Source organism: Acromyrmex echinatior, chromosome 19 (assembly GCF_024713525.1).
Source record: "Acromyrmex echinatior isolate Ae372 chromosome 19, ASM2471352v2, whole genome shotgun sequence".
NCBI classification, from domain to species: Eukaryota; Metazoa; Arthropoda; class Insecta; order Hymenoptera; family Formicidae; genus Acromyrmex; species Acromyrmex echinatior.
The window spans coordinates 2,888,593-2,904,085 of NC_141870.1; the positions used below are offsets into that span (position 1 = coordinate 2,888,593).

Consider the following 15,493-nt stretch of genomic DNA (forward strand, 5'->3'; position numbering starts at 1 on the left):
ATCGTTTCGGCGAGCTGAAATTAATTTTACAAACTCCGCCCTTACATCTTCTTGGTTGTCGCCGGAACCGAGTTGAACGGTTAGCGCAGCGAAAATTAATATTTACCCGACCGTCGAAAAGTTTCAAGAAGACTTAACGGAAGTGTCAAGTATGCTTATTAACTCGTTCGCGCGCAAAAGCATTATATGTGTGTATGATGTGTGCATATATTTCGAAAAAAAAAAAAGAAAAAAATTGCATGCGCTTGCGAATCGCTTTTACGGGCTGAGACAAAAGTGAAAGGGACGTTTCTTGTGTCTTCGCTCGTATTTCTTCGGTGAAAAAGGATTTTCCCAGCCAAGACGTGGACTATTTGCCGAGGACGGTGGACACACGGCCGACCCGCACAGACGGCCACCATAAAGAAGGATGTCATCGCGAATCCAGAAACGTCGGTTATTTCTCGTAGCCACACATACACATACATGTACTGGGAAAAGCGTAGTCGGGATAACGCACTGCTGTAAACTTTGCACAGGCTTTGTTTCGAGCCATTTCGTAGCGCAAAGCGTATCCGGATATATTCGATGGTGTGTTTTAATTTTGAATCGGATTCGACGTATCACCGCGAGATTACTTGTTGCCTTTATTTTATGCTGGTTGCAATTTGTTTGAGATACATCGTTTAAAAAGGTTACAATTAACTGTTAATGTTACCACTCGGCACTCTAATGAAGTGAAATATCCGTGCGGTAATTTTATTTTTTTAAAGTAATTATCACTCTTATATTTTATTACATGCTACTTTATTTATTTATATTATTTTATATTATTTAAAACAAGATTACACTGTTAAATTTATAATGTCAAATTTAACCTAATTCAAATCATCACTGTTCCTACTCAATATATCATTATTTTATACTAAAACAATGGAACAGCTCAAATTGGGTTAAATTTGACATTATATAGTCAAATTTATCCATTGTTTTAGTATAAAATAACGATATATTGAGTAGAAGCAGTGGCGATTTAAATTAGGTTAAATTTGACACTATAAATTTAACAATGTAATCTTGTTTTAAATAATATGAAATAGTATAAATAAATAAAATAATCTAACTCAAATTAATGCCTAAATTCTAAGCAAAATCATAAGGCTCGTAACATATTCCTGTAAGACTTGTAAGAATTTTTAAATACTCCTTTATACAATATTTTTATTAGCTTCTTACTGGCCATAAAGTTTACAAGAAATCATATTTACGAATAATCGTACGTTTTATAAGACATATATAAAATTATAGGACACTAATTATAAGTTCTTACAAGTTTTACGAGAACACATTAATTGATTCACTTAGAATTGATCCAGAAGTTAAATTTGACATTATAGATTTAACAGCGTACAGTATTATTTAATTTACAGAATCGTAAATTCAATTACATTTCGAGTTAAATTCATAATTTATCTATCTCCCATTTATTTTGAAACTTATTTATCTGTCGCGTGCATCTGTATGTATTTTTGATACGCGCGATATTATAAGGAATCCGGAAATCACCGCGGAATTCAATATGCGCTATCAAAAGGGCGAGGAGAAAATCGCGTCTTCCAAGCACGGACGGATGCGCAAGATCCTGTACGAAAACATTACGTCAAATTTGAATAAACTAGACTGTTGCAGGAGGAACCGCGTCGTTGTAAGAACCAGTGGAGCTCGCGGTTGCAAGAGCGAATGGGGGATGATGGGGGAAAAAGGGTGGCAGTGTAGTTGCTTTACCCGTTGCGGTGTGCGGAGCGTCGACTTTTATGAAATACTGCCTGGCGAAAGTTCGCCATAGGACCACCGAGCCGCTGACACCTGCAATCTGCGTTCTCGGCTGCATTTGAGATGCATGCGCCAACACGCCCGTCGGCGGTATATCCGTATTTTACGATTATTCTTGTGCACGCTGTCTGTGCCTCCGCGGGACTCGTCCGCATAGCGGAAAGCGTCATGACGCATCGCTTTTTCCGGCACGTGCCGTTGTCTTAGGTATGAATTGTGAAAACGAACGGGATCTACAAACAGCCTACGAAGGGAATCCAGCATGTCATAAATAGTATATTGCACGCATTAAGAAAGAGAGGAATTCACAGTTTCACAGCCAAGACAAAAGTTTTCCCAAATTTTCTCTTTAATATTAATTAAACTTTTCTAAACTTCAAATTAAAATCGAGTGACTGAAATTAAATTTAAATTCAAGTGACATAAATAAAATTGTTAGACGTTCTATCATCCATTAATGTAAAAAGGATACTACAGTTTCAAAGTTTTACTGAAAGTGGTAACAGAGTACTCGGTGCAGTATGATGATAAAGATTAATTTAAGCAAGAAGATCTCCAAGAGGTCTTATTGTGCATAATTATGACATGTGCGATGCTTTGAGATTTAATTATCTTGGAGTTCTCCTCTCGTCATCGTCCCGTGTTTGCCGAGACAAATATCAACCGTCGTGCTTCCTTCAATCCAGTAATCCTGCCGATAGTAGAACCAAGTTGGAAATGTCGATAAATCAGGTTAGTGTTAGCGGAGAGAGAGCATTATTTACGTTCGATCCAGCAGCGAGTTTAGAAGTTTTAATAGCTCAGTGACATTTGTTTCCGGACTGGGGCGAACGCGGCATATAACGCATATTGGGAATCTCTGCGCTCTGCCGTCTTGCCACCTTATCCATAGAAAAGTTTCACAATCGAAGTTTTCTGAGTTGTTTATGACGTCAGTAGCTTGCCTGCAATAGCCCATCCTACGTGAGAGTTACGACATATACTTTTATATTATCACTACTTCAGCGATTCATCCACTTACAACATGTGCGCGCGTTTCCATTTTTCTAGCAAACCCAGTTATACCGTGATGTAAATTCTCATACGAATGCACATAAGTTTGCTGAATGTTTTTACAAAATGCGAAATATAAGAATTGCAATGTTTCTGTACTTGTGTTCTTTCATATATTTTGATTTTCTATAAATGTTATGAAGCTGGCAATGTAAAAACATTTTTAGCTTCGAAAGACCAAAGATTTTTGATATTCTATATTTTTTCTTCAGTCACACAATCGCAACTAGTACATTGATCACTGAATGAAAAGATTGGCTGCTGCAGCAAATTAGATTAATTATAGTAAAATATGACATAGCAACTTTTAATTGGTTGCAGCAACCAATCTTTTCTTTCAGTGTACCTACTTATTTAATTTGTCACTGATTGTCAGAACACATAATGTCACATTATCGCAATTTACAACGATAATTGTTCATGACTTTCTACATTTATGAAAAGTCGCAAATTTTAAACGTCAATATTTAGCGAACTGGCCTACTTGAGAAAAACGTTCACGTCTGCATACGGCTTAATAAGTTCGCTTATCGATTCTCATCAGGTATGTCCTGCTACTAGCCTGACTTACACGAAACTATTTTGTAGTACAAAAGCGCAGCTCGCATGCCCTTCGCATTATTAATTATTCATCTCGTGCCACGAGTACGGCGACGTAATGAGCGCCCGTGCTCGCGTCTCTCTTCTCTCATCCCTCCCTCTCTCTCTCTCTCTCTCTCTCTCTCTCTCTCTCTCTCTCTCTCTTTCTCTCTCTCTCTCTCTCTCCCTCTCTCTCTCTCTCCCTCTTGTTCGGTCTTCCACTCACATGGCGCTTCTTCATCCATTCTTGCCTCGCGCGCGGCTTTTGCTCGAAAGTCAAGAAAGATTATTAATAGCCCGCTCCCGCGTGAATTATCGTGTGCTCCACGAGATATCGTCGCGAGCACGTGCGATATTCAGCGAGTTGACTTCGCGTTGCACTGCAGCATTAGCGCCTGATATAGTACGGGAAAATATCTGACCCAGTAGAAATTGGGTTGCTCCTCGAGATGCTTCGTTGCATTAATATGAGATCAGATGCCTTGCATTCAGTGGTCTGCCTTCCGTGTTATCTCACGAGTTCATCGAACTCTCGCTATGCGCGCCACCCGAGAATTTAAACTTTATTTTTTTAATGAAAAGTAAGGGAAAGAAACCCATGCAGTAGGAAAGCAAATAAACTTTAATAACCGCGAAGATTTTTCATACGACAGTAGTGATATATTTTTAATTAGAGATTCTCTCATTCGCGAAAATTAAGTTATTAAAATTATATATAAATTATTCATTCCATGAGACATATCCATGCAACTTTAGTTGATAATCTCTCTTTCAGAAAAATATTCAATAATACATATAATAACATAATATACGTAAATATTCTTAAAGTATTTAACCAACTCTGGTCATGATACGTTTAAACATCATTTGCGTGAATCTCGAATGGTTAATAGCGTAGTACTCGAAAAGGTAGGAGTATGTCGGTACACGACGGAGGAACTAAGAAAGAAAGGAAGAGGAAGAAAATTCTCTCTTCAGAACAAGAATATACCCCATCTCTTTCTTCAATAAAAGCGATACAAACGAGCTCATTATGCGGAAAGGGGCGCGGTTTCAGAGTGAAGCTCTGGTGCAGCCACCACGAAAACGAACTCTCGGAGTCAGTTCTCGACAGTCTGGTTCCTCGGCCGTTCCCGCGACGATAAAGATAAAGGAACGACGAACCGACCAGGCCGACGTAAACGCGCCATGCTCCACTGCGGTATCATAATGCTCCCCTATCGCGCGTATAACGTTCGAACATTAATTTGCATTCGCGTGGCTTCCTGTCGACTTCGTCTGCTACGAAGCAATGAACGGAGCCAGATGGGCACGCGATAACCAGTCAAAAAGAATACCCGTTTTGTCGAGCGAGATATAAATTACATTTTTTTTCGTTGAGATAGGGAAATTAGGAACGGTGCGAAGTTTTCCAATGCAAACCCGCTTTTTACGCCACTAGTATCTTCTTTTTCCCTTTCTTTTTTTAATGAAGATGCTCGGGTCATGAATTTTATTTAACGTAATACGATATTACTCTTGGATATTGTATGTATCAGAGTATATTCTGTGAGAATTTGCTACTGAAGCTGGTACTGGGTTAATCTTTCGTATTGTGCTTTCTGGTCTTCTCTGTTGAATATATCTGAAATTCTTATGCAATCATATTACATATCTTAAGAAAAAATTCTAAAATATATCTGTGTGTGAATCAAAAATATTTTCACTTGTAAAGTCTACTTTAAATTAATTCATATCTAAAGTGAACTCTATAAATTATGGCTAATCTCTAATTATGGATAATGTCTAAGTTCACATATGCGATATCTAGATACTTAAGTCTAGACTTATTTGTGTTTAAATATTTCTCGATCAATTTTCGCTTAATATGTTTAATTCAGACTGCTTCTTAAGAATATCTTTTTAAAATTTGTAAACAATTTCATAATACTACAAATTTATTATCAGCGTTGAAAATCTATAGTTTATGTTACGAGCATTATTGATTTTCTGGCAGTCAATTTTAGAACTTTCTTTATATCTTTTGATGATAAAAAGTAGAATAAAAGGTAAAACAAATTTAGTGTGTTGCATATTTTAATCCTTTCATTGAAATCTAAGCTTTTCATTCTTTTCTTTTTCTACAAATAAAATGATAATTTTTTTATACCAAGCTGTGATTAAAAGTAGTTTTAATATATTAGCAACCTCATGCAAGGCGGCATTTCCTCCTCATGCCTGTCGAAGTATAGGTCTTCCGCAGATTCTTCAAGTCACGAGTTCCTGACGTAGTTCCGTGATTGGCTGGTCTACTGAAGAACCGCGCGACAAGAGAGTAGCCTCGTTCAAAAGACTCATTAACCCCATGGAGTCATTAGCATATTCGTCCGTTGACCCGATCTTGATGAAGAGAAACCACTTGAATCTTTATGCGCATACATGTTTTCCTCTTTGTCCAAACGAAGTGATTGTTAAAAGAAAAGAATGTGTGCACAAGTAGAATTAGCTGTTCAAAAAACTTTTTGAATTTTAGGAGCTATAATTGGAAATTCTAATCTGTAATAATTATATATTTTTTTATTGAGATATTAATATTAATATTTTCTTTCAGTATTTGCGATAGATTATATCATCAATTATTTTAAATAACAATTATGCGTACAATGAAAGAGTTACTTTGTTTCATTTGTGATTAAAGATTGTATTTAGTTGTGTATCACATTCATTCTATATGAAATATTACAGAGCATCAAATTATACAAATCATATAAATAACATTGTTACGTTGTTATAATTTTCACGTATATTGAACGTTTGAATGTTTATAATTATAAATGCAAGATATACATTGTTGATAACGTCGAACAAAATAATTATTATGGTTGTGCAGGTATAATCATTACATATCGAGTATTATAGTTATTATAGTTACATATCGAATATAGTTAACTATAAGTTATTGTATTATCTAAAGTCTAAATAAATAAACTAAGTAGAGAAATATGATTATTTCATACGAATAGTATAAAAAGTTACTGCTAAATTAAATTAAAAATTATATTATATTTAAAATTATAAAATTAACTTCTTTCAACTTTTATTAATGAGAAAGTCAATAACATTAAATCTAACTACTATACATTAAATCTATTACGGTATCTAAAAAATTATTACTCTTTGCGTATAAAAGAATATTAAATTGAAAGTAAAAATAAAAGAATATAAATTTTCATTCTGTTAGGAAAAATATCCAGGTATAAATATTCTCTAGATTCTCCAGAAGCTTATTCATTAATCTTGTACATTATTATTGTAAAATACTATTTTTCAGTGATAGGCAAAAATTTCTATTAAAAATAAATATTTTTGTTTATTACAACACAACCAATTTTTTAATAATCAAAAAATAAAAGATCTAAAGTAGTCTGAAAAGCGGATAGTTTTACAGAATTGTTAATATAAAATGTATAAATTGTATAATTAATGATTATTGTATAATATTGTATAATATTTATGGATGAAGCTTATCATTCGTACCGTATGAATGAATAATGGAATATTCCAAGCAAAATACTATAATCAAATTTACATCGTTTTTAGAACAATGGATAATACTATCAAATTAAAAAGAATGATCAATATTGTTTTTTAGATTTTGTAACTTATAATAGCAAATTACATACATAAATTTTACAGTACAGGCATTATTGGAACCCACTTTCGAAATTCGATGTCGAGTACTATGTGAATGATTATTTGAAAACGATTTGCGGAATCTCATTAAAGGCCATTTGCATCAAACGTCAATTAACTCATGTTACGCGTTAGAATATTCAGTACACTTTGTGCTCGATCAGCCTTTAATTAGCGACAAAAGTTATAAGTCACTCAAATTGCAACAAAGGCTAAAATATATATATTATAATATATATATATATTCATTATCACTTGATATTTTAAAATAGTAAGTACAGAAAATCACAAATATACGATAGACCTAAAAATATCTTTAATTGTATCACTAAATTTATAGAAACTTTTCTCGGAATTTATTTTTATTTCTAACTTTATATTATATATTTTGACACGATTCAACTCAACAGTTTTCTCGATATGTTCGTATTTCCGTTTGAGGAAAATTTAAATTTTGATGAGAAAAATGTTTATCGATAGTTCTTATCTCTGGAACATATTAGACATGTTCGCATTGGGAAATACGCATACGTGTCAGTTTCTAGCTGTGTTAAAAGTTCAAGCACGTCGCACCACCGTCGATCTGCAGCGAAATTTCAACTGAATTTGATTTTTCCGTTCTTTCACAATCCCTTCCACAAAGCGAGTCACCCGCTGCCGTCGATGATTCGTCGATATTCCTACAATGGAATATTCCCTATAGAATAATTGACTTTATTGGATTACCTCAGCTATATCCTCCGATATGCGTATATAGTGCGCGATGAACAAAATAAATGTTTGTAACCTGTATGAATTATTCTATCAGACTATCATCACTGAAACTCAAAAATGAACACGTAACTTTTATGAGATAATAAAGCTCTCTGAACAAAATTGCACACACACAATCTGTAAGATTATTTTAGAATAAATGGCAGAATTATATATTTTCTGATAAACACTTCTATAAAATAATTTTACGATTACTACAATTATAAATAAACAACGTATAATAATAAGTAGCTGTATTACATTCATCATAATAGATAGTTATAATTCTACAGTAGGTTTAAAGGATATTTATTGCATAATTGTGAGTATGCATAAAATTAGAAAAGAACACAAGATCGTAGGATCGCATTTCCATGCATGCGGATACATGGATTTTAATCGAGATAAATCTCGATATTTATAGCCGACGATCGGCCGGATATGTCGGGCATTGTACTTCTATAAATGCGCCAACGCGTCTGCAGCTGCACACCCAGGTTCAGATATAACATCTGAGCTTATTATATGCGATCGCAGTACAGCTCACGTCGGCGTACATTTATGTTTTGCGTTTACGTGCCGTGGGTGGATACGAAGAAGCAGTATGGCGAATGGTGCGCGGCATAATATGCAAAAGCAATAATTTGTTGGAGTTCGGAGAAATTAAACTGTTGCAACATTTGCAAGAACTGTAAATACGTATACCGTAGGTTGCGTGAGTGTGTGACACCATTTGCACGTATTAATTAGTCAGTGATTTAATTATGCAGCTTATATTCAATATTTATCGACGATGGATAAAATACATTGATGCGACTATTTTATCTGCCCCATATAATTACACTTTCTCTGGCAAGGATTAAAAATGAGATCCTCTTTCTTTGAGATATCGTACATTGAAAAAAATATTTTATATATATTTAATTTTATAAAAAAGTCTAACAAGAATGATATTTTGATGAAACCGAATAGAATTTTTGATTATCATAACCAAAATTTCTGTTTATCGTATCAAATGCCATTCTTGTTAAATCCTTTTATTGACTTAATCAGAATTTTTTTTCAGTATAATATCTCATTAGTGTATTTACATAAAAATAATAAATTATGTATTGCAATATTAAAATCAAAAGTGTTGAATTCTACAGTTCTCTCAAAAATATAAAAAATTAGAATGAGAAGTAGAGATTGTATCCCATCGTGCGTGTTTATTATACAAGAAAGTTCCACAATCAAGGGATCCATTGGAAGCGTTCTCGATGACGATTCGATTTCCTCTAGCATTAACCCAAGCAATACAGCATATAGGAAATAATGGCGAAATCCAGGGCATGGAGATAGGATTAGTGGCAAGGTGTTTCAAGATCTCGTGCGCACAAGGGATTTTATGTAGGCCTCGCGATTATGGCTTTTACGAGACGATTACGGTGCCTCATGTCGTACGGTGCCCCGCTCGTAAACTTGATCGCGCTACTTGGAAGACGTAATTTCTGACCGAAGATATGTAAGGCGTGCAGTTTGTACCGCGATTATCTCTACGCTATAATCTTCGCGTAGATGCGAACGATTCGTCGAAGGCAGATTGAGTGTCCCATCACGCGATTGTACGCAAACAAACGGTGAAAGACGGGTTCTTGCTTTCGCGCCATTGTGCGCGAAAACTTGCAGGTGAAAGCTCGCAGAGATATCGTACTTCTATCCCATTGTCTTGGTTTCAACGCTATTGTTGTTCCCTACACTGAAAATCTTCGGTGATTTTTATCGTAAAATGGACAGTAAAATATTATTTCTGTACTAAAAGATTGCATAAAAATTTGATATTAAATAAAGTTTTCTATAATGTATAATAAAATAGGATTTCTATGTATAATATATATATGAAATATGAAATATATGTAGAAAAACTTATAGCTATTAAATACGTTAGATATAATTATCGTTTTTAAAACCTGTGAAATCTAAAAAAGTTTTATTTTCAAAAGCAATTCATATAAATGTTTGAAAGAACAGTTTTTTTTTAATGAATTTTATTTGTAAAATGGTTGTACATCTGGCAATGTAACTTCGATTTAGCGTGTCAGATTTAACATAGCACATCTCCATTTATTATTGTTTTATATCAAATTTTCACGTTAGGGGTGTAAATGCAACTTTATTACACTCGCTGTGTGTAAGTGTCACGCATTGCCACGTTAAAACCAGCCATATGATCTGCTGCGTGCAATTACTTTTTTTATGAGGGCTTGTATGTGTAATGTGTGTGCCTTCCGCGCGTTTTCTCGGTTTTCTCGCGCTCGTTTTCAGTCGTAAAACTTTTTCGCTAAATGAACCTGGGTCAACGAGGTACCGTGACTTAACTTTTCGTATTTAAGTTACACCAGTTACACCGAGTATACACACTGTCACAACAATCGTAAAATCCCGCTCGCGTTTGTATGATATAATCTCTAAAGAATTTCTGCTTGTAACACTTTACTTTGTCAAAATTGGAGCATTATTTTTAATCGTTTAGTATTTTTCTTCATGATGTAATCCCGTAGAGTTTCCGCATTGGGACCCAGTTATTTTATTCATTTGCTCATTCATCCACCTTCTCGTTTGCCGATACCGAGTTTTTATCAAAAATTGTTTTCAATTTAGTGCCCGCATGACACAGACTGAACGAAAATTAATTTTTTTTTATAAAAGCGATTTTAATTTGCGCATTTAATAAATTTTGTTATCTTTCAGTAAATTGATTTTAACAGTGATTTATTTAAACTTACATAAAAGAAATTTGAATTTTATATCGCTCGAATCAAAGATTTGGAATCAAATTGTAGGAATTAAAGATATTTGATATTAATAAATCAATCTTTTTTCCTTAACTACTAATGAATAAAATTTTAACTGCTCAAGAAATTACATTTAACTTTAAATTTCTATGTGCTAGATGCACTTTTTAATTCGCAATTCTTTTACATTCTTTTACACATTTATAAGGACTTCGGTATTTCTACACGTTACAAATACCATGTTTGTGCGGTAGATATTTTTTGGCGGGCAATCTGGGAACAGTGACATTCCATCTATGCATGTACTTCCCGTGTGACAGACTCACATCCGATTATCTATGGTTTTTGCTACTGATTCCATACGTCAGATGAAGCGTACTCTCATGAGGAGAGGAATGGAGAGAGAAGATCATCTCGCTTCATGGATTCCGTACGTGTCCACCACGGAGACGGGAAACGATACTGTACGGTGTGCGTCCTGTATTGTCCTCGCTTATTTATCGTTGCGAACGCGATACAATTCCGAGGGTCTTCGATACTATGGATACGAGATATGTGGAATCTCCCAATGATTCAGAACCCCCCTGTGTCCTTTCCACTCGTAGCTAGCCAGATAACGCGTTACATCGATATGAAATCCTGCATGATCCTCGAATCGCTGCTATAGATGCCGAGAGAGAAAGAGAGAGAGAGAGAGAGAGAGAGAGAGAGGGGGGGGGGGGGTGAGAAGAGGAGAGGAGAGGAGAGTTATAGCCTTGTTCGATACTGCAATTTTATCTATAGCATATTTCAGACGATTACTACGCTCAAACGTCTCTAAGCATGTTTATTTTACATAATAATTTATATCTCTCGTCATATATTGAAAAAAGACACAGGATATATCCCAGATCATAAGTACCCTTTTAAAATGAAGCAAAATGATTTTTATGAAAAATCCTAAGAATTGTGATAAATAAATCAGATACGTCAAAATGAAAATACGACATTTTCAACTTCGGGTTCCGACCAAAAGTGGAGTATCCAGATCGGATGTTGCTCTGAATGTTTCATCAAAATGAAGTTTATTTTTTCATTTACTTTAAAGATTATTTCAAGATCAATGAAAGCATTTTCAGAAAAAATGTTTAAGATAAAAGTTCCTTTTTTTGTCTTTAATCCTAAAAAGTGTTTTTAAAATATTTAACATCCGGTTCAGATTTCGAAATCAAAAGGTGAAAATATTACTATTCGATAAAATGTATCCAATTTATTTATATAAATTTTTTATAAATCGTTTATTATTTTTCATAAAAACTATACTTCCCTTTGTTTTAGAAAGGGTATACACGTGGATGATCAAAGCACTGTATATGCATTAAATTTAAAAAAATATGAATTAAAGAATATAAGAATTAAAAGAATAATATATACATATATATATATATATATACATATTTATTTATTTGAAATTATACGTTGCGATTAATGTCCTTTTTATTTGTATGTTACAGGTATGTATACAAAAGTTTACAGAAGTTTACAGAAGTTAGTATCAACGACTAGCAAGTACGTATTATAATTTCATAGAATAATCAAAGATTAAAAATAATGTAAAAATTAACAGCATGTAAAATTTAGAAAATTATAATAGAAAACGAAATACATTCACTTAATTTGAACTACTAAATTCGTAGAACTCTTTTTAAAATAGCATGATACGCTCTTTCTAAAATGCCATGTTATATTGAGAAAATAACTGATGTTTGAAACAATCACGAAATTGCAAACTTTTCTTGCCTACGTATCGATACGAAAAGAAATGTGAAAAGTTACCAATGCACTTGCCAGATAAATACTTCGCGAATGGGTCAACCTGTGGCACGAAGTAGTTCGTGACTCGAAGACGTAATTCTTTTCTAATACTCTCCGATCGAGCGATCGGAGATGGTGAAATGTAGGTCGTCGTACGTCTAAAGCCCGTTGCGAAGATGACATGACTTTTAATGGACGGTCGACTAAAAAGGAGCACCAAAAAAGATACGAAAAGCGCTCACAGATGGAACTTTTATCGTTCGATAGCAGAAATGATCCGGCCTGATCCGTTATCCTCGACTTTCCATTCTTTTCTCATCGTTCTCGTGCCTGTTGTCGTAGTCGGCGTCGCCATCGTCGTCGTTGTTGTCGTCGTCGTCGTCGTTGTAGATGGCCGTTGACGACGAGTCTTGTAATCAAAAAGTCATTATCCACAGTTGCCTCCGACTCCTACAACTTTCCCGTTACCGGGTCCGACCACAATTCCTCAGAGTTGGCATCAGGGGGCGATGCGAAATGAAAGACAATGATACTACTTCGTATTAATTTCCCTCTTCGTACGACGGGAGTCCCCTCTTGTTCCTATCGCGCAGTGGAACATCTACGATGACTACAGCAAGCCTCGTTCCTCTCGCTGTCGTCGGGCATTCGTGAAGCTCTCATTGTTGGAGCGCTTGTTTTCATCTTCCGTTCCTCTCGCCCAATCTTGTACCGTCTTCTGGTATACATTCACTTTCGGCGCAGCACCAGAACGATGTAGGATCCCAGCACCTCAATACGGTTTAATGTGGTATGTGGGATACTTTGATAGATACATCGCGGCGAGCGTAACCGCGGATCTGAGGGAGAACTGATTACGATGCGGGGCACGAAGCGAAATTATTACGTGCGGTGTAATCACGTCACACCTGCTTTAAGCTTCAAGCAGGATATTGTTGTAAAATAATGGTAATTTGAGACGATAATGTTCGAAATCGAGTGATAGAAGGTTTCATTGGCTGGCATTGAAGGAGTCGCAAAAGCAGGGGAATGTATTTACAGGTACACAGAGACACAGAGAGCACATTATTGTCGACCTATTATTGTGCGCGATATTATTTTTACAATGTGTTAAATTTTCTCCTGCCAGCAAATGTCGCGTAAATCGATATTTCGAATGAACGAGATTTCGGGTCACTAATAAAAGAGAGACTAAAATCGCACCACTGCAAAATTCTATTTGGCAACACATTATTTAAATCAGCGCTATGCTTGTTTGCTGTCTCTGTGTACCTGTAAATACATTCCCCTGCTCTTGCAATCCCTCCCCCTATGCCACAACTACCCAATGAACCCTTTCTCAATTATTGAAAAGAGACAACGATTGACGTTGATAATACCGTGGCAATCCCGATGATGGCGGATCACGTGGCGGCAATCATCCCGTAAACTAGATTTTCGTGTTTACCTTCGTCTCTCTCTGAAAATTCGGGAACGTTAACGCGATTTATTATTTCGTTCGTCCAATTCGTTCGTACAATCGTAAAATGTTCCGTTTGGAGAATATATTTCAATAATTTGGCTTAAACATATCATGTTCTTTAGAAACTTACTGACTTTTAGAAATTTACGGCTTTCGTATTGTTGTCGAGTACTTTACACGTTCGGTTGCAAGAGTGAATGTTATCGCGTAAAAGGACTTTCTTGTTCACGTTTTATCTTAATGTCCGTCCAAAAGTAAACGTCTTAAAACTCTCGTGCTATCTTTGATATTGGTAATTCATGCTGACTACCAGGTATCTGTGAGACATATTTATGCCAAACGATTTCGCGGAATGACTCACTTTTGGTTGTTCCAATCTAAAGACGTAGGAGGGAAGCGGCCAAGAAGGAAGCAAATCTGGTTGAAATACGATGGGATACAAGAGGGAAAATGATATTAAGATAGGTATTGAGATATTCCACTCCATTAACGTTGTATCACAAGAACCTATGGGAATCGTTAAAGATTCGGCTGATTATGTTGAGAGATAGGAACCAGTAGTGAGCATCAATATGTAAGCAACGACACTGAACATACGTAATATGTGAATAATGTATATGTATATCCGCAGACGGATAATTTTTATTTTATTCATATTTTTTATTATTCTATTTTGAAAAAAAAATGTTATGTAACGTTTAATAATTTTTAAATGGAAATATTTTGTTGAGAAAAAGATGGAGAATTATTCCGATAACGATCGGTTTTCTTTACTTGCCAATAGCATCAACGAGCACTCCGAACACTAGAAAACGTCGAGCTTATCGTGAATGCAGTCGCTTTTGTATGCGCGAGCATGCACAGGTGTAAACCGGTAGCACGGTGTTTACAACCGCGATATTCCTTTTATCGAGTCACCTCTAGATGCGCGTCCCGGAATGCTGCAGCTTCTACGATTTTCAAAGTGCTTCGTTATTCGTGCATCGATACTTTTTCTCTCGGAAACGAATTCAGCGATATTCTCGAGCGGAGAAAATTTTTGCGATACTTTGATGTTATCGCGTCTCACAGACTCGCGAGACTATTACGTGTTATGTCGTATACTCTATTGTAAACTACTAGTTTTACGTCTGCGATTATTACCTGTTCAAACTATCATAAATCGGGAACCGTCTACTTGATTGACAGCGATTGTCCGTGAATAATGTCAGTTCAGCAACGTAGCCCACGTTACGGAAATGAAATTATCAATTTATTTACTTTCTGATTAGGAAGTTAACGCTGTTGGATTATACGCTCGCTTGACATAATATTCGCGTGGTTTACCCTCCTTATTATGTTTAAAATTTACAAGTCATAAGCATTTTTATTCTTTAAGTGCCTTAATATTATTAAAATTTACAGGTTGTTGAAATTTTGCACAGCGTTCTACATTATTCACATTATTACGCAAATTATATTTATAATTTTGATAATATTTATATCCTATCGTTAATCACTGCATAAAAGATTAATTTGAATTGTATAAGAATTTGTAAAATATATTATAAATTCTATTATTATTATATAGTCATATATTATTAACATTGCTTTT

The 15,493-nt window shown here is 35.0% G+C and overlaps 1 protein-coding gene across 9 annotated transcripts in view; it reads left to right on the top strand.

Annotated features, from left to right (window-relative positions):
* Ten-m (teneurin transmembrane protein Ten-m) overlaps positions 1-15,493 on the top strand; it is a 569,521-nt gene that overhangs the window by 30,366 nt on the left and 523,662 nt on the right. Inside the window, exons 1-2 of one of the 9 annotated variants that reach the window (XM_087416179.1) lie at positions 7,020-8,575; positions 12,137-12,191. The exons of 7 other annotated variants lie outside the window; for them this stretch is intronic. The gene's annotated coding sequence lies outside the window, so the exon portion shown is untranslated. Of the gene's footprint in view, positions 1-7,019; positions 8,576-12,136; positions 12,192-15,493 lie in introns of those variants that run through there. One more of the 9 variants, XM_087416181.1, reaches the window with a different exon arrangement.